Here is a 17,796-nt window from a genome sequence, read left to right on the forward strand (position 1 = left end):
GACACGGGTGGGGTGAGGGGTGGTCAAGAATTCCCCAGTCCATACCCGTGTCTCTGAACTCATTGGTTTCCCCATCCCCATCTGGAAGGGAGGGAGGGATAGATATGACTGTCCCCATTTTTTACAGATGGAAAACAGAGACCCAGAAAGGTTGAGGGGCCTTCCTAAAGAGGAACAGAGGATTACACTCCAGTCTCCTGATTTCCAGCCCGTGTTCATTTCCACCCTGCACCCAAATCTTCGCGTGCCCGGGGACACCTTTTCCATCCCTTGTCCACTTCGCCGGGGTGCCCTCAGGGCCCTGTTGGGGCCAGGGCGGGTAGGGGTGGTGGTCAGCCCCTGCAACCCAACGGGAGACAGAGAAGACTGAGCCGCACTTGGACTTTTGATCTTTTTGCTCCCGAGGAGAAAAGGAGCTAAGGTTTTCCGGGGCGGGGAAGTGTGCGTTGGCATTCTCCGGCTGCTCTGTCCCAGCAGCTTGGCGCCCCTTCGTCTGAGCTAGGGTCTCACTACCTGCCCCCACTGAAGGTTTCTTTCCATTTTTCAACCCATTCCCGGTGCATCCTCAGTTCTGGGGGGAAGGGAGCGGGCCCCCCTCCCCCCCAATCTGGTAGGACTTTTGGTCTGGGGCAGTTTCCAGGTTCGAGGAGAAGAGGGAGGGTCACCCCCGTGTCGGGGGGGGTGGGGGCCCTAGCTTTGGGGTTGAATCACCCTGGAGTGGGGAGGGGGTTTACTGCGGGGGGCGGGGGACCATCCCCGTGTCCCCGGATGAAGCCTCTATCCTGCTCTCGGCCTCCCCTGCTCCATCTTCAGCCTCCATGCCACCCCCCACCCCCCTCCCCGCCCTCCTCCATTACGGCATCGCGGTGGGAGCCAAGACGGACCCGTTCCAGAGACTGCAGCTCGCTCCCTCTCCTGCCTCTAGCGCGGCCACGAGAGGCCTCTGCAGTGTTGGGGCCCGGGGTTAACCGGGACGGACCCCTCGCCCTGGGGAGGCCCCAGGGGGCGACCCGGCCACAACCCCAAAGTGCCCCCCACCCCGACCACCCCAAGGTGACGAGCGGCCCGGACAGCTATAAGGCAATTTGGGCTGGGGGTTCCGAGCCACCCTGGAATCACAACCCTTGCCCACTCCTCCTCCCCGTCCAGGGTTCCCGCGGGCAGAACCGAGCAGGCCTTTCCGGCCACCCTACAGAGTGGGCGGCCCCGAAGCCACCAGCTGATGGGCGACTGGGTTGACAGTCCCTGGGGGCCAGGATTGGGGGACGGGAGGAGGGGGAGGTAGGCAGGGGGTGGCGGGGCAGGAGAGGTCCAGCTGCTGAGAACATCCAGACCCCAGCGAGGTGAGGGCGGCAGCGGCAATAATGATAATGGTATTGGTTAAGCGCTTACTATGTGCCAAGCACCAGCCTAAGAGCTGGGGTAGATACAGGTAAGCAGGTTGTCCCACGTGGCGCTTGCCGTCTAAATCCCCATTTTACAGATGAGGGAAGTGAGGCCCAGAGAAGTTAGGCGACTCGCCCAAGGTCACGCAGCAGACAAGTGGCTGCAAAGGGTTTGCTGACAGCATTCAGGTCCTTCCCTCTCAGATTCCCTCGTGCTGTCAGAGAGCAGCAGGGGCGAGGAGTGAGGAGTGTGAGGCGACGGCGGCGGGAGCGAGAGCCGGCCGGGAGATGTCAGAGCCGAGCAACAAGCCGGGCCTACATCACACCGCCGCCTCTTCCGCAGACATAAAAGGGGCTGGAGGGATGGAGAGGGGGCCGGGGTCCTGGTGGAGAGGAGGGGGGACGGAGGGGGGGAAGCTGCGGGAGCTCAGGGGCGCGGAGGGCGCGGGGAGGGCTCCGACTAGAGGGTCGGGGGATTCGGGATGCGTTGTGATTGCTAGACAACCGGGATGAAGGACAGGGTAGATGACAGTGCTCAGCCCGGGCCAAGGTGGGTCAGCTGTGCCTATTCTTTGTGGGAGCCCTGGGGCGACCGAATCAGGGTGTGACTGTGTGCTTGCGTGTGTCTGTGTGTGTATCCATGTGGGATTAGGGGACTGTCGGTGGCCCTGCATGTACATATGTCTGTTTATCGTTTGCTTATCCATGTGGGATCGTGGGACTGTGGCCACAAACGTTTTGTTTTTGGGTGTGTATGTGCATGGGCGTGCCTCGATGTGGGATTAGGAGACAGCCTATGGCCCTGTATTTCTGTCACCGTGTGTCCGTGTCCGTGTGCATGCGTGTGTCTGTGTGTATTCATGTGGGATTAGGGGATCGACGGTGGCCTTGTAAATTTGAATGTCTCCGTGCTTATCCACGTGGGATTGGGGCATTCTGGCCACCTATGTTTTTGCTTCTACGTGTGTGTGTGTGTGTGTGTGTGTGTACGTATCCATGTGGGATCGTGACACTGTCTATGGCCACAAATGTTTATGCTTGTTTGTGTATGTGTGTGTCTATCCGCGTGGGATTATATGACTGTCTATGGGCCTGTATGTCACTGTATGTGTGTGTGTGTGTGATATGTAATATAATATGTCTATTACTCTGAGATTCAGTGAGTCTGTCTGTCCCTTCGTGGGCTGCGTGTGTGCCCTGTGATGGAATGGGTGCGGGTTCCTGGGACGGAGTGTGTGTGTCCCCCCATCCCAATCGCAGGTCCCCGAGTACGTGTCCGAGATTCAATATACGTCCGTGGGGCTGCCCATGTGGCCGGAGTGTGTTTTCGCAGGGATGTGACCGTGTCCCAGTGGTCACACTGTGTGCGTGTGTGAGTGTGTGTGTATGTTGTGATGTCAGTGGGTGCTCCCGGGCCGGCCAGGGTCGCCAAGGGAGGCAGCTGAGGTCCAGAGCGGGGAAATGGGGGGGAGCCCGGGTCCTCGGCCCCGCCCCCGGCGCCGCGCCCCCTCCTTTCCCCCTCCCCTCCTTCCCCTTCCCCCTTTTCCCTCCCCTCCCCCCCTCGCCCTCCCCTCCCTCCCCAGCCGTCCCGGAGCCGGTCCCGAAGCCGGCCGGGTTCATCCCCGCACCCCTTGGGCCTGCGGGGCGCCCGGGACCCCTTCCCCGTCCCCCTGGGCGCCCCCTCCTCACCGGCCCGGGCCCGCGGCGGGGCGGGGGCGGAGTCGGGGAGGGGGCGGGAGGGAAGGGGCGGCGATGGGTGGGGGGCGGGGGCAGCTCGGTGTCTCCCCCTCCCCGGTGCGCTCTGCGCGGGGGCGGGGGCGGGGGCGGAGGCGGAGCGGAGCCGGCGGGATCCCCGAGCCTCCTCTTCCCGGATCCCAGCAAATCCAGCCGCCGCAGCTCCTCTTGCCGGGCTCCGCAGCCGCAGCCGGCTCGGCCCCTTCCCGGGAAGCCCCCTCCCCAGGCGGGCCCCGCAGCCGCCCGCAGCCGCCCGCAGCCGCAGCCCCCCGCCCCCCGCCGCCGGGGAGCCGGCCAGGATGTAACCTCGGACGGAGCCCGCCAGCCCCGGCCAGGTAGGGTGGGGGGGGGGGGGGAGGCGAGGAGGGCTGGGGCGCGGGTTGCGGGGTGGGGGCGAGGGACGAGGTGGGGGGGAGAACTGTGTGGCGCTAGGCAGCCCCCTCCCCCGCCCCCGCTAGCCCCCAGCTCCAGGAGGCCGGAGGCTAGCGCTACTGCAGCAGCCTCCTCGGTTAACGCTCTCGTCCCCCCCGCCTTCCCCACCCCCAGCATTCTATGTCTTCAAGACCCTCTCTCCAAACCCGGCTGGAGACCTGTCTCCCTAAACCCGGCTGGAGACCCCTTTCCCCAAACCCGGCTGGAGACCCCTCTCCCCCAACCCGGCTGGAGATCTCTCTCCCCAAATCCGTCTGGAGACCCCTCTCCCCAAACCCGGCTGGAGACCCCTCTCCCCCAACCCGGCTGGAGACCCCTCCCCCCAAACCCGGCTGGAGACCTCTCTCCCCAAACCCGGCTGGAGACCCCTCTCCCCAAACCCAGTTGATGACCTTTCTCCCCAACCCGACTGGAGACCCTTCTCCCCAAACCCAGCTGGAGACCCCTCTCCCCCAACCCGGCTGGAGACCCCTCTCCCCCAACCCAACTGGAGACCCCTCTCCCCAAACCCAGCTGGAGTCCTCTCTTCCCAAACCCGGCTGGAGATCTCTCTCCCCATCTCCAGCCGGCTGCCCCTTTCCTACTCCCGAGAGACTGGTGGGTGGGTGGGGGAATTGCCTGGGGGCGGGAGGGGAAGGGGAAAGCCTCGGTTTCCTCGTGCTCCCCCCCACCCCCCTTCCTCGAGCCCCTACGTGGAGGCGGCCTTTCCTCCTCGCCCGGCCCAGGCCCCCGGCGCCCTGGCCAGCAGGCCGAGAGGTGTGAGGGGAAACGGGGGTGGGATGGTGGGGAGGGGGAGAAAGTTGGTCAAAGAGAGGGGGCCGGGTCGGGGGTTGGGGCTGGGGATGAAGTGATTCTGGAGACGTGACAGAGACCTGGTTTCCCTTGGAGATTCAGCCCCCAACCTTCCGCCTTCCCCTTCTATGTCTCCCTCCCCCCACCCCGCGCATCTGCGCACCCTCAGCTGGATGTTTGGACGGAGTATCGGTTTGGGGGTGAATCCTGGGGTGTTTGTCCCGGCATTTTCGGGTTGGGGGAGTGGGGAAGGGGGAATGGGTGAGGGACAGCCTGGGAGGGAGGGGGAAGTCACAGAACTGCCTGAGTGGACATGAGCCATAGGTGGAAGGGGCAAGGAATGAAAGAAGGAAGTTTGCTGGTGCGGAGTGTGAGTGTTTTGGGGGGAGGGGGGGCGGCCCGGGGTTCTCTGTGGAGGCCGGGACTTGGAGTTTGCTCCTGGAGAAGATCGGTCCCCGACGCTCTTACTTAACTCAGTCTAGGAACCCTCCAGAGGTCATGTCGGCCATTCTTCTGTCTCCGGGCTCAGCAGCTTTCCTCCTTTCATCTGCCCCCATGGAATCTGCCTCCCCACTCAGACAGAAGGAATGTCCTCCTTAGTGTCTAACCTGAGGCCCTCCTGCTGCAGAGCTCGGCTGCCAGATCCCGAGACTGCAAGTGTGCTGGTTTTCTTGAGATTGGGAGTGGGATGAGAGGCAGGGAGGGGCAGGAGAATGGTGACCAGGGTACCCGGTCTCTCACGGAGAATCTGAGCTCTTCAACAACTCTGGACAGGTTTTCTGCTTTGTGTTTGGAGAGTGTGTTGAGGGGATCTGGATCTTGGAAGCCAGTGGGTGGCTGATGTTGGGTGTCCAGGACAGGGTGGGCCAAAGACCCAGACAGGGATGAGGATGGCAGGTCGCTCTGTCCTTCAGGGCATTCCCAGGATGTCATCTGTCAGGGGTGAGCCTTAGACTGTGAACCCTATTTCGCCCAGATTACCTTGTATCTACCCTAGCACTTAGTACAGTGCTTGCCACCTTGTAAGTGCTTCGTAATTATTATTAGTTAGGACGCTCCAAGATCTTTCCCTTCACCCCCATGGTCCTACACTCTGGGGCTTTGGCCTTTCGGGATCCGATCTGGGAGATTCTGGGGTCCAGCCCAACTCTGGAGAGTTCTCCTTAGGGTCTGGAGAGGGGCTGGCGGGAGCCACCCCCTAATCCTCAGAGCTGGAGAGTCCCCCTGTCTGGCCCCAGGCTCTGGGTGGGTGTCAGCCCAAACCACCCATGACAGAGTTTTCTCTCCCGCTCAAAGCAGCAGGGCCTGGAAGACAATAGGGCTGAGAGGGCTGGGAAGGCCAGGGGAAGGTATAGAGGAGCCGAAAGTCATGTCCCAGTGAGTGGGTGGTGAGGCTGCCTGATCTCAACCTCCTGACAGCTGCTTGAGGGATAAAGGGACGTGAACCTTACCTGCCTTCCCCTCCCACGTCAGCCCGGCCTCTCCTTGCTCCCCCTCGGAGAGGAAACCCGCTGACCCTGGACTTGACAGCGAAGGCCTCCCAAAGAAAAGATGCCGGCAGACCCCGACCAAGACGGAGACTCTAATGCCCGGGACCAGGATCCCGGTGGGGAGAGGAGTTGCAATTCAGAACATTGTTGGGCCCCTTATGCCCTGGGTTGTTCTGGCCAGCGGGGTTTAAAAGGGCGCGAGTGTCAGACCCAAACCCATTGAGGAGATCGACATCTAAGCCGCTCCAGTCGACTAGCTCTCCTACCCCACACCCCACCTCTCCCTGTGAGGGATGAGGGACCTGTTTTTGCTTTTTTCCTTCCCTGGGAACCTTTCTCTCCAACCCCCTACCCTGTGTGTGTGTGTATGTGTGTGTGTGTGTGTAGGGGGGATAGGAGAATGCATCTGTGGGCTGGTGAAGGTTTTGTGGGAGGAAGAGGAACAAATCTCCAGGGGAACTGTTTAGTTAGGAGAGCTGGGGGCAGACTTTAGGGCTGTGAGTGTTGGGTGGGGATATAGAGGTTGTGGGGTTTATAGGCATAGTGATCCCTTGACTTCTAGTCTCGAAGTGATCTAGACTACTCCATCGAGAAACGACCCCAGTTCCCCCCGTCTTCACCCAGTAGAGCTGGGAAAACAGGGGACTTGAAGGAGGGACTGTGAGTGCGGAGGAATCTCCCAGTCCCCCTACTCTCTGGGGGGGTCTCAGTTTCCCACCTCAGCTTCGCTTTGCCCAACTCAGTCAAGTTTATAGCCGGGGGCCGAGGGGTGGGGTAGGAGGGGGGGGAGTCCTCCCTGCCCCATCCCCATCCCCCTTCGACTGCTGCTCTCCTACTTCCCGCCCTCCATGCTGGCTCGGCCCCTTCTCCTGGCTCCCGATTTGGCAGAAGGAAGTGGGAATAAAGTCAGGAAAAGCAAGTGCACAATCGGATTGTTTAAAGGGGTCGTGCCCCTGCCAGGCGGGGGCCGAAGGGAGCCGGGCGGCCCTGTGAACTAGTAGGTGGAGGGGTCGCCCCAGCTCCAACCCTGGGTCACTGGAAAGAGACGGAAGGAAAGCCTGAGAAAGAGAGAGAGAGAGAAAGAGAGAGAGAGGCCATGCAGAGTGTCAGGCCCCTGGGGGAGCAAGAAGCTGGGCGGCGGTCACGTGGACGAGCGAGTTATTTAGGGTTTATGAAAAGAACGGGTGGGGTGGGCCCCGGCAGGTGTTTCCAAAGTGAGCAGAAGCCCAGGCAGGTGGAGAAGTGCGTAGAGAGAGAGGCAGGGATGCAAAACCCCCACGCAGAAAGACAGGTACAGACCCAACTTTACAGACCGATGCACTCCCATGCGGGCTTTCGGGGCCTCATTGCTGCCCCCAGAGAGACATCCATTCACCAACAGCGATTCTTATGCACCTGTGGAGATACACACACACGCGCGCGCACACACACACACACACACACACACACACACACACAGAGTAATATTCCCTGGAACAGAGATTCGGAGATGTTCACTCAGAGAGAGACATATATGTTTGCAAACACAGAAACACTCAGGCACACACACACACACACACACACACACACACACACACACACAGAGACCCAGACAAACACAGGTAGACACAAATCCCCACTTTATACCTTAGTTCTCACACATGGACACACATAAGGGCAGACATCCTCCCGCAGGCTTACAAATGCACCCCCTGATTCATGCAGAGACTTATACATATACACCCACGCACTTTTGCATGCACAAATAAACACCCAGGTGCACAATCACAAACACAAAACACAATTTACATCACATTCTTCTTTAGAGAAATGCGTTTTTGTCTCCCCTGCACTAGCACCCTCCCCCGACCCACCCCCAACACACGTATGGAAGGATCCCAGTTGCTTTTCAGTCCCAAGCCTGTTCCCCCGCAGCAATGTTATTATTTTGGGATGACAGAACACTCTTCCTCCCTCTATCATCTTGAGCTGGACCCTCCCACTCCCCACCTCGGGACCTCCCTCTCTCCTCCACAAATATCCCAGGATTCATGTTCTGGGCCAGGGAATAGCAGCACTTCCCCCCACCCCCGGATCACCCGGGGCCACTAACACTAGCTAGCTAATACCCCGAGGGGCCATCTTGGCAGTGGGCCCTGCCCCACCCCCATCCCAGGCCCTGATCTCCCTCTTAAATATACATTCCATTAACGGAGGAGTGGCCTGTTTAATTAAACCCAACGAATTTAACATTAGACAGGGTTATCACCTGGCAGTCAACAACTGCTTCCCTGCCTCTCTGTCTGAGCGTCTAGAGCTGGGTATCTGAAGTTCAGATGGCCCGCTTGGACAGATCAAGACGTCGGGGTCGTTGACGAGAAACATACCGATGGCGCCTGAGGAGGAAGGAAGGAAGGTGGAGGCGGTGACACTTGGGACATGGAGAGGGCTGCTGGGGAGATCCTCTCCTTGGGGTTATTTAGAAAACGGAAGCCCCCCTCGTCCCTGCCCCAGACACCTTGAAAGGATTGTGTGTGGGTTGGGGGACAACCCGAGAATTCTAGAATCCTCTAGCTGAAAAAGACTGTAAGGGGTCTTCCCATCTTCTCCAGGCAAGTGATAGCCTAAAGCATCCCACACGGAAAGGTCTCTATTATTTTTTTAAAGCTCTTCGAGGTCAGAGATTCCACACCTTCCCTCTGCTGCCGGTTCCAGTGTTTATTACTCTGCAGGAAGTTCTTTATGGCTGGGCCCGATTATGATTCTGCAGGTCATTGTTCCCCAATGAGGGCCACTGTCTGCCCTCAGAAGGAGCCGAGTGTGAGGTTGGGCCGGGTTGACCCTAGGCTTCTGCCCTCTGCTACCTCCACCCTCTCTGACACTTGTGAACTTCTCCTCCGCTCCAGGGATTCCTCCCCAGGGGTTCAGTATAGGGGGATGGTGGAGTGCATGAGGTGTGTGTGGGGGGGGGGGCAATCTCAAGCAGACAGCCGAGGAGCTGGAGGCAGAAGAATGGGAAATTATACTGAGAGACCTCTTCCCTTTCCTCCATTAAATCCGGTTTCTATTGGATTTTCCCCACGGCGGTGCTGGGAGCTTATTGTTTTATTAGGTTCTCGCTGGAGAGGGCGGCCGTTCCGTCTGTGCCAGGGATGGGGACGACTTTTCTGTTTGATTTTTTCGGGGGGGGGGTGCTCAGGGGAAGTAAAGCTTTACTGTTGTTATTATTAGTAGTAATAATCATGATAGTAATATTATGGATTCTTTGTATTTCAGTGACCTTTTTTTTCACCTTTATGGTATCGACAGGCCCCTCCCCCCCACCAAGAGAAGCAGCGTGGCCTAGTGGATAGATCACGGGTCTGGGAGTCAGAAGGACCTGGGTGCTAACCCCGACTCCTCCACCTGTCCGCTGTATGACCTTGGGCAAGTCACTTCACTTTTCTATGCCTGTTACCTCTTCCGTAAAATGGAGATTAAGGCTGTTAGCCCCACGAGGGACAGGGACTGTGTCCAACCTGACGACCTTGTATCGACTCCAGCGCTTAATACCGTGTCTGACACATAGCAAGCGCTTAACAGATAGCATTAAAAAAGTCCCAAGTGATAGGGAGAAGGAGGAACTTTTGGAGAAAATCAAGCTCAGAGAGGTGAAGCGATTTGCTTAAAGACGCACATCAAATCAGGGACCGAGGTGGAATTAGAGCGCAGGTGGGCTGTCTCTTCACATGACGTTCCCTGCTCCTCTGAGGCTGAAGGCCAGCCTCCCTCGGCTCTTCTGACTCACCGTCTTTCACATTTGTTTTGGCCGTCTGCTCTACGGGGGCAACTGGGGCCAGTGGTGGGCCCAGTACGGTCTTGGGAGATGGACCTGTCGGGATACGGATCGCTCTGTCACTTCCTTTAGAGTTCCTCGGACTCCGGGAGGCTGGACAGTTCTTCCTGATGTCTGACCTTAGTTCCTCCTGCTGCACTGGAGTCCATTTTCCATATTCTCAGTGGAGCAGGTGTGCGCACGCCCGTGGGGGAGGGTCCTCTGCTTGCTTCTTCTGCTCCGCTACTGACTGGGCCCCCTAGATTTGGGCTTGGGGAGGGGGGAGGGGGAGTGGAGGCCGTCGGCCGAGCCCGCGAAGAGTCCCCGGGAGCCTCTGCTGCGGCTCATAAATCTGAGACGGGGGTGGGGACCGGGTTTTCTCATTGTCTTGGCCACGGGCTCCCGGGGCCTGCTCGCCCACCTCTCTTTGGTCCTGGCGGCGATCCCCGGTCCGGCCCTTGCCGGTCTCCCGGGACCCCCATTTCCTAGGTGGAGAAACTGAGGCGGAGAAAGGCGAGGCAGCCTTCCTCCCCTCACCGCCGTTGCCGCGTATGTGGCGAGCTGGGAACCCTTCCGGCCTCGCCCCATCCTACCGCAAGCCCGCCCGCACCCGGCCCGATCGGGGCTGGGGGCTTCAGTGCCGCCCCTGACCGCGTCCGGGCCGAGGGAGGGGGCTCACCGGGACCCCCAAGGAGGGGAATCTCGGCTCCCCGCGCTCGCTTCCCCCTCCTCCGGTGTTAAAATATTTAAAGGACCTGCTCGGCACGCCGAGGCTGCGGGGCCGATGTAGACACGGAAAGGGAATTAAATTAAAAAGGATTCCCTCGCGCTCCCCCCGCCCCCCTCCGCCCCCCGCCTTGCTCGGAGCTGCCACATCCACATGTCGCCTCCCCTCCCTCACCCCCCCAGGCCCAGATAAGATGAGAGTTGGAGCGGGGGAGGCTGCTCGCTTTCAGCCCCTCCTTTGACTCCGTCCCCAACCCCCCCGAGTCCCCGCCCCCCGCGCACCCTGTCGCCCCTCAGATGAACCGGACCCCCAGGACTCGGGGAGACCTGCGTGTGAGTCTCTCTCTCTCTCTGTGTCTGTCTCTCCCCCTTCTCCCAGCCCCCCTCGCCCTGGGAGGGGCTGGCTAGGTGAGTGGGGGTGGGCGGGGGAGGGGGCTGCGCTTGCAGAATCGGGGCGCGGGAGCCCCTGGGGGGGAGGAGGCCCCCTCGCTGTCCGCGGTGCTGAGGAGGAGGACGCCGCCGGATTAGCGGGCTTTCTCCGGGGGCCGGGAAGGAGGTCCGGGGGAAGTCCGGACTCCCCGACACCCGACCCTGCCCCGAGAGGCCCAGGGCGGGGAGGCCGGACGCTTGGCTTCTGCCCCTCCAATGCGCTGCGGGCCCAGAGGAGCGTAGAGGCCGGAGCTGGAGCTCCGCCTTCCTGCTCCCGCCCGCCCCCAGCTCTCCTCGTCTCCTCTCTCTCGCTCTCTCGCCCTGTCTCCTTCCTTTTTCTCGCTCTCGTTTTCTCCCTCTCTCCCTCCGTCCTCTCTCTTTTCTCCCTCTTCTCCCTCTCCTCTCTCCCGCTCTCGCTCTCTCCCTCCCTTTCTCTTGCTCTTTTTCTCCCTCTCTCCTACCCTCACCCTCCCTCTCTTTCTCCCTCTCCCTCCCTCTCGCTTCTCTCTCTCTCCCCCCTCTCCCACTCTGTCTCCCTTCCTTTCTCTCGCTCTCTTTTTCTCCCTCTCTTCCAGCCTCCCCCTACCTCTCTCTTTTCCCTCTCGTCTCCCTCTTCTCCCTCTCTCTGACTCTCCCTCTCGCTTCTCTCTCTCTCTCTCTCTCTCTCCCAACTCCTCGGATCCCGAGGGTTTCCCAGCCCAACCTGCACATGGCTCCAGACCACTCGCCTTTCTGCTGGGCTCAGCGGAGCCCCCAGGGTACGGTTCCCGGCCCAGATCCGTCTCCCGTCCGGGCCTCCTCGCCCCCTTCTCGCCTCCGGCCTCCGGGGACGGTTGGGAAGACTCGGACAGCCCAGATCCGGGAACCAGGCAGGGGAGTCGGTCAGGAGAAACGGGGATACTGTGGGTGGGGGACGGAGGAGGCTGAGATCTTCTCCGTGGGGCTGGAGGGGAGTCTGGCGGCCGCCCCCCCCCCCCCACCCTCCACGGACAGAGCCCTGGCCCTAAGAGGGAGATGGGCTGGGACCTCGGAGAGGGTCAGTTCGGCCCCTCGGCTCCTGGTCGTCAGCTCCTGGTCATCAGCGCCTGGTAGGGGAGAAGCCTCCGGAGAAGGGACCGGCCCTTCCACCTCTTGCTTTCTTTCCTCGGGTGAACGGAGCGAAATGTCAGGACATGTAAATGAGGCTGAGGGGAAACAGCTGGGCTGCTGGATCAATCGTCTGATTGCGGCCCGAGCCCCCTTTCCCCCGCCCGCCTCCCCTCCCCTCCCCTAGCCCCAAGTATGCAATCAAGTATTCAAATGGGGCTCTAGCTCTGGCTATTAATAGGCAGGTGAAGAGCGGGCCCGGGGGCCTCCACATCCGGGTGACTCCGAATCTGGGGAGGGATCCCCCGACGCCCACCTGATGGAGCGTGGAAGGGGTCGCCGAAAATCCTCCTCCTCCTCCCCTCTCTCTTTTCCTCCCCCGTACCTCTTCTCATTCTTTCTCCCATCCCTCCCCCCTTTCCTCCCCCTTTCCTTCCCCCTTTCCTCCCCATCCCTCCTCATTCCTCTCCCCATCTCTCCCCCATCCCTCCCCATTCCTATCCCCCATCTCTCCGGCATCCCTTCCCCCATTCATTCCCCCCCCCCTTTACCCCATTCCTGTCCCCCATTTTCCCCCCATTCCTTCCCCCTTCTCTCTTTTCCCCCTCCTCTCTCTTCCCCCTTCTCCCCTTTCTTCCCCCCTTATTCTCTCTCTTCCCCGCTCCCCACGCAAGCCCAGACGATTCAAGCGCTTAGTGCAGTGTTCCGCACACAGTAAGCCCTCAGTAAATCCGATCGAATGAATTCCAAACTCCTGTCCGGCAGGGGGAGCCAGGACGTTTTCCCCCACCCACCCCCCTCCAACGGAGACCTCCCATTCATTCATACCATCTTATTTATTGAGCGCTTACTGTGTGCAGAGCGCTCTGCCAAGCGGTGTGACCCGGACCCCAGGCCACCCCAGGAATGGACAGAGAGGTGGAGGCTCGTGTGACCGGACTGGGGGTCTTGGAGAGCAGAGGGCCCGGCCCGCACCAGGCTTTCTCTAGGCTTCGTCACACGAGGCGTCAAAGAAGCCTCCCGTGACCGGGGCTCCCCCTGACCCTTAACCTTCTCCCGGGCTTCCGCATCGGGGCTCTCTGTCCGGCCCTCTCCCCCGTGTTAACTGGACATGGGGAGAGCGTGGGGGAGAAAGGTGCCGCCCCGCTCTGCCTTCCCTCTTGAAGGTCAAGAGCGGAATTTTCCTCTTTCCTTTGCGTCTCTCTCTCTCGCCCTCTCCCTCTCTTTTTAGGCTCGGCAGTTTTTAACCAATTACCCACACCAAAAGAGCCTCTTCTCCCTCCCCCCTCCCTGCTTTCTTTGCTCTGACACCCCACCCCCGCTCCACCCCCGCCGCCCACTCTCCCTTTCATCGCCGTCTCCTTTCACCCGCAGCGCTTCTTTGTGTGTGTGTATGTGTGTGTGTGTGTGTGTGTGTGTTTATTTTTAATCTCACAGACGCTGCTGATGTCTATGTAATAGATCCAAGGCTCCGGCCTCCCTGCTGACGCTACATAGTTAAGGGGCCTCGCTGGCTCCCCCGGGCCCATGCGCCTCTAATTTTCCCTTTCCCTCCCCTGGTCGAAGCCCCGAAGTGGTCGGGCAGAGCACTGGTTAGCGACCGCTGGAAACAGAACAGGCTGGGGGCTGGGGCCCGGGGATGGAAAGGAGGTAAGGAGAAATACAGATGGACCAGAGTTGGAACTGCTTTGTCAGGCAGCCTCTGGGCTGAGAGGCAGAGAGGCGCCATCATGAGGGGCACGGAGGGCGGGGGAGGGAGGCAAGCGGGTTGGAGCTTGGGAGTGGCGACGTGGCCTTCAAAGAGCCAGGGGGTCTGAAAGTCTGAAACGGGGGTCTCTCCTCAGATCCTCGAAGCCCAGCTCAGATTCTCCAGGACTTGCTGGAGAGAACTGGAGCGAAAACAGTGATTTCAACCTCACAGCCGGAAACCCACAACAGGCCCCATTGCCTCCCACATGTCCCGTCTTGAACTTCTCCCAGCTCTTAGCACAGTGCTTGGCACATGGTAAGACAAAAGCTCACACAAAAACCCCAGTCGGTATTATTATTAAGGGGTTGGCACGTTATCATCGAGTTGGCACCCACGGTAGATGGCATTTCGTCACTTCTACTATGCCCTGTTCTCCTCCCCCAGCACCTCTCCCCATTCGTCCCTCTGAGCGACCTGTGGGCAACCATCCAAAGAAGGGATTCTGGGCTGGCTGGTCCAGTGGTCTGACCCGATGTTTCTGCGTGCTTTGCCTTGATATGTGAACGTGTTGGTGAGAAGGTGTGTCCGTGGACACCCTGTCGTACTCGATGAGAGCCGTCTCAGCTTGACGGTTCGTGTTCCATCTGTATCCGAGTTTAACCCATCACTCTACATGAAGCCGGGTCCTAACTCCCCAGGCCCCGCCCCGCCTCCTGCTGTCGGTCAAGTTCTTAGATTTGGAGGGACTGGCAGGAGAGGGGGGCCCGGTTGAGAGGTGGGATGAGGGGGAAAGAGGATGAGGGGCAACCCGATCTCACCCCAGCCCCGAGCTTTCGCCTTAAACTCCGAGTGCTCCGTCTCCTCCCTACCCACTTCCCGTCTTTTCAAACTCGGGCCACCCCAGCCCAGGGGGCCGGGAATAGGTGAGGGGGAGCGGGAGGAGGCACCGAGAGAGCTGCGTCTTTAAGGTTGCCATGGAGACGGAGGGCCAAGTCCTGGTTTCTTTGGATTAGCTGGTTGGGAAGCGGAACTTGAGGGTTTCCCTAGAGTTTGAGGAGAAGGAACTCTCCAGGCCCTGGAGGGGGAGGAGCTTGAGGCAGAGACCCCGTCTCCTCCTACCCTCCCCCAAACCGCAGAGAACAGGGCCCACCTGGAACCTGGGCTCGGGTTTAGGACGCAGCGAACGCTTAAGGTAGTGTGCCCGCTCATCACCACCGCCCTAATGAGATGGAACTTCCAGGTGAGCACACATGCCCAGGCACGTGATGACAACAGGGTGACACGAGTCAACAATTTCTCTTGTACTCCCACACAAACATGTTTGCTTTTGCGAACACACATGCACATCGCAACCTGCAGATGAGCCCCCCCGGGCTCCTACAAACAGGCAGATTCCTGCAGACACGGGAACACCCGCTCACATCTGCAGACGCACACGGACATCCGTGCGTACCCGGCTATATGGAAACACGCAGACACATGCAAAACTGCGTGCACAGGCAGATGCCCGCACCTGTAGATTTGGGCAAATGCGCCCCTCCTCCCCCATTCCTCCCAAGGCAGACACGCGCAAACATGTATTACTCCCACACGCACCCACACGCGTACCGACTGATGCACACATCCACTCGGGTTCTCCCCTGAACACGTGGATGCCTGCACACGCTCCCTCCTCCACACGCCGGCTGCTCGCTCCCTCCTCCTCCTCCCCACACCCCCTCGCGGCGGGTGCACCTGCTCACCACATCCATCTCTCCCGGTCTCCCCCACCTCCCCGTGCACCTCCATCCATCCTGCCGGGCCCCCCTTGCAGAATAAAAGCCCCGGCAGCGAAGCGCCAGCGTTGGCTTGTGTTGCCCGCCGAAGGAGGTTGGGGGTGGATGGGGGGGGGGGGGTGGGGAGACCCTTAACTTGACGCTCTGCAGGCAGACTCCGCCGGTACGGAAAGACGGCTCCGTGTCCTACATGCCCATCTCAGCATGAAATCCTCAGGGTCCTCCCCTACCCGTGCTCTCCGGTCTCCTGCCCAGATGTCCCTCACCTGCGTGGACATGCCTGGTGCGTGTCGTCCCAGGGGACCGTCCCCTCCTCCTCCGGGCCTGGTCGTTACCCTCAGCCCACCCAGGGACCCGCAGACCCCGGTTTCTCCCTCCGTTTATCCAGTCCCAATAACCATCGCTGCCCCCTCCCCTGCCCTGACCGACCCCAGAGGAGTCGAGGCAGCCGAGACAGTCGATCATTCAGTAGCATCTACTGAGCGTTTACTAAGGGCAGAGCGCTGTACTAAGTGTTTGGGAGAGTGTTCCCTGTCCGTAGGCACCTCTCTACAGGGCCGGGTCCCCGTATCTTCCTGCTGATGAACAGAAATCACTCGAGGAGGAGGCCGTTTGGAAGTGGGCTCGATTAATGTTTTCATAGATCACTCAGTTTTTATCGAGCGCCTGTACTATGCGGAGCACTGAACTGATCGCCTGAAAGAGTATGATGGTATGGTATTCCGTCCCCGCCTATTTTTTATTTTATTTTTATGGTATCTGTTAAGCGCTTACTGTGTGCCGGGCACCGTTCTGAGCTCTGTGATAAATAATAATGTCGGGATTTGTTAAGCGCTTACTATGTGCGGAGCACCGTTCTAAGCGCTAGGGGAGATGCAGGGTCATCGGGTTGTCCCGCATGAGGCTCACAGCTAATCCCCATTTTACAGATGAGGTAACTGAGGCACGGAGAAGTTAAGTGACTCGCCCACAGTCACACAGCTGACAAGTGGCAGAGGCGGGATTCGAACCCATGCCCTCGGCCTCCCAAGCCCGGGCTCTTTCCGCTGAGCCACGAGATAGGTTGGGACACAGTCCCTGTCCCACATAGGGCTCACGGTCACAATCCCCCTTTTACAGATGAGAGAACTGAGGCTCAGAGAAGTGATGGGACTTGCCCGAGGTCACACAGCAGAGAAGTGGCAGGGTAGGGATTAGAACCCCTGACCTTCCGACTCCCAGGCCCATCCTCTATCCACTAGGCCATGCTGCTTCCTTCCCTCTTCTGCTCTCCGGCTGCTCGGGGCTCTGGCTTTCCCGCAGAGCTCGGGGAGAGCGGAGGCCGCAGGAGCTGCCGGGAAGGTGTCATGGCAACACAACCGCAGCCGCCGAGTTGAGGCAGGGAATGGTAGGTGGGCGGGGAGGGCCGGGGCCGGGCCAGCTGGGAGCCACATTGCCGCGAGGCCGGGCACCGCTCACCCCTTCCTGGCTCCAGGTCCCGGTTGAGACACCTAGGGGGGAGACTGTGGGCTTTGGGGTATGGAAACTGGAGGGGCTCCGATCCACTCCGAGCCCCGGTTGCCCCTAGTTCGGGGTCCAAGGGGTGTGCCGCCCTCTGCCCTGTCCCCCTCCCCTTCTAGTCCCCACTGCCCCCAACTGCCTCCAAGATGGCCCTGGATCCGCAGGTCTGATCTCCTTACCTCCCGAGGGGGATGGGCTGGGGGGACGGGGGGTGGCTGGAGGAACCATCCCGTCCTCAGGTGCCAGCAGGTCAGGGGTTAATGGGGAAGGCCCGTGGTGGGCTGTCAGGCCCGGGACCAAGGGGGCTGGGTCCTGACCTACTTCTCTTCTCCCTTTTCTTTTACCCAAAAGCTAGACGACCCATTTTCCAACCAATCGGCTTGCCTCGTGGTCAGTCCTATTGATTCCTGTCGTCTCACCTCCTCTCCCCTTTCCCACTCCCGATTTTCTTCTCCCAGAGTCACATCTACTCGTTTCCCGGGCCTACCCTGCCCCACAGAGCCCAGGCCCTGGCGGCTCGTGCCCCGAAGCCTACTGATTTCCAGCTGGGGTTGCCCTTCCTAACTACCGTAGACACCTCTAGGGGTATTTGGAAAGAGGAGGAGGAGGAGAATAAGGAGAAGGTATCAGTCGGTCGATCGTATTTATTGAGCGACTACTGTGTGCAACACTTGAGAGGGTACAATATAACGATACAGAGACGCATTCCCTGCCAACAACAGGCTTACGGCCCAGATGGAGAGGCAGACATTATTTTACAAATAAAGAAATTACAGATATGTACGTAAGTGCCGTGGGGCTGGGAGTTGGGGAGGAGAAGGACGGTGAAGATGAGGAGGAGGAAGAAGAGGAAAAGGGCAGGCAGCCAAACTAATAATAATAATAATTGCCATATTGTTAAGCACTTACTATGTGCCAGGTTCAGTACTAAGTGAATACAAGCAAATCGGGTTGGACAGTCCCT

At 59.9% G+C, this 17,796-nt stretch overlaps 1 protein-coding gene across 3 annotated transcripts in view; it reads left to right on the top strand.

Annotated features, from left to right (window-relative positions):
- Nucleotides 1–3,212: 3,212 nt before the first annotated feature.
- The window catches only part of DLGAP3 (DLG associated protein 3), a 51,573-nt gene continuing 36,989 nt past the window's right edge, over nt 3,213–17,796 (top strand). The window contains exon 1 of one of the 3 annotated variants that reach the window (XM_029081524.1): nt 3,213–3,454. The gene's annotated coding sequence lies outside the window, so the exon portion shown is untranslated. Of the gene's footprint in view, nt 3,455–10,629; nt 10,686–13,718; nt 13,873–17,796 lie in introns of those variants that run through there. The other 2 variants (XM_029081525.1, XM_029081526.2) reach the window with 2 other exon arrangements.

Source organism: Ornithorhynchus anatinus, chromosome 16 (assembly GCF_004115215.2).
Source record: "Ornithorhynchus anatinus isolate Pmale09 chromosome 16, mOrnAna1.pri.v4, whole genome shotgun sequence".
NCBI lineage: Eukaryota > Metazoa > Chordata > Mammalia > Monotremata > Ornithorhynchidae > Ornithorhynchus > Ornithorhynchus anatinus.